Source organism: Octopus bimaculoides, chromosome 2, assembly GCF_001194135.2.
Source record: "Octopus bimaculoides isolate UCB-OBI-ISO-001 chromosome 2, ASM119413v2, whole genome shotgun sequence".
In the NCBI taxonomy this organism is placed as follows: Eukaryota; Metazoa; Mollusca; class Cephalopoda; order Octopoda; family Octopodidae; genus Octopus; species Octopus bimaculoides.
The window spans coordinates 37,671,555-37,673,507 of NC_068982.1; the positions used below are offsets into that span (position 1 = coordinate 37,671,555).

Below are 1,953 nucleotides of genomic sequence, written 5' to 3' on the forward strand. Positions count from 1 at the left end.
TATATATATATATATATATATATATGTATATGTATATATGTGTGTGTTTGTGTGTGTGTATATTATATATACATACTGGATCCGTTGTTTCATTTTTTAATATTTTGTACGCATTTTATTATTATTATTATTATTATTATTGTTATTATTATTATTGTTATTAACACTACTATTACTATTTTCATTTTTGTTTAAATTGTCTGTCAACAGATGGGTATATTTGAAATATTTGTCATTTAATATTATTAAAAAAAAACAAAACAAAAAAAACGAATTGTCCTTCCAATTTTTATTTCTTTCAAATCTGAAAGTCATCCACTAAGTTTTGTTTTTCCCCTGTATCTTTCTCGAAAAAGCCTCAGAGCGCTTGTATATTTAAAACTTAGTATTCATATTTGTCAAAGAATTGATCTTTAATTCTATCGCTTATAGCGTAAAAAAAAAGAAGAAAAAAAAGCACGCGCACATTCTCTCACTTTACTTCTGAGTGCGTGTTTATAAGAATCGCTTCCTCTGTGATTTCTTTCTCCCTCACTCTCTCTCTCTCTCTCTATGTGTCTGTCTCTTCCTTCAGTCTTTCACCCTATTTCTCTCTTCCTGTATGCGCGTGTATACACATACATACATACATTTATATGTATGTATGTATGTATGTATGTATGTATGTATGTATGTATGTATGGCCGCAGTCAAATGACTGGAACAAGTAAAATAATACAAGAATATACATACATACATACATATACATATATGTATACATACATACATATATATATACATACATACACACACACACACACACACACACACACACACACACACACACACATATATATATATATATATATATATATATATATATATATATATATATATATATATATATATATATATATATATATATATATGTAAATATATACATATATATGTATACTATACATACATACATACATACATACATACACATATATGGCGATATATACGATATATATATATGTGTATGTGTGTGTGTGTGTGTAGCTTCAATATCTGTCACCTCTTTCTACAAGTTAAAGTACTCCATCTGACTGGTTTTGAAATGATGGTACTTTGAACAATATCTCATGTCTTTGGTTTCGGCAGCACAGAATCAAATGAGAGATGAACAGGAAATAAGAAAAACACATTAGATTTACAGATAACTACTGATTAAAACCAATTCTAGTTAATTATATATCTTTCCCTAAAACTGGTGACAACTTTTTATATTTTTGCAACTTAGTGTATGCATGCATATGCGTCTCTTTGTGTGTGTGTGTGCGTGTGTATATATATATATATATACATATTAAACCAATTATTTTCTCTTAATCTTTAATTGCTCTCATTTTTGTCATCATTTCCATAGTTTTCCGCCTCTTCGCACTATGTCATTGCGATACTATAGCCAAGCCAATCACACACACACACTCGCACACGCACTTGCACACAAACACAGACACACGCATACTCATGTGTGTATATAAACACACTTGCATAAAGATGTGTGTGTTATACATACATACACACACATACATACATACATATATATAATAAATATAATATGATATATATATACAAATTGGTAGATAGATATTTATCTACGTGTGTATTAAGTGTGTGGGTGGCTAGCTCATAGACGTGAGTATGTAATATGTAAGGCAAGATGTGAAAGAACAAGCAAGGTGTAAAAGAAATATTAGCGATCTAAAATTTTAGCAGTTGTAGTCTTGGATCAAACATCTTTCGACGATTATGACTCGACAAGGCTTTTCCACACGAATGTTCAAAGATACTTATCAATATACGAATGTACCTATAATATACAGTATATCATACACAGCTGTATGGAAACAGGTGCATGTGTATTATACACGTACATGCATATATATATATATATATATATATATATATATATATATATATATATATATA

The 1,953-nt window shown here is 28.7% G+C and overlaps 1 protein-coding gene across 2 annotated transcripts in view; it reads left to right on the plus strand.

Moving 5' to 3' along the window:
• The window catches only part of LOC106873463 (voltage-dependent L-type calcium channel subunit beta-1), a 303,996-nt gene that overhangs the window by 994 nt on the left and 301,049 nt on the right, over window positions 1-1,953 (plus strand). The gene's annotated exons all lie outside the window — the stretch shown is intronic.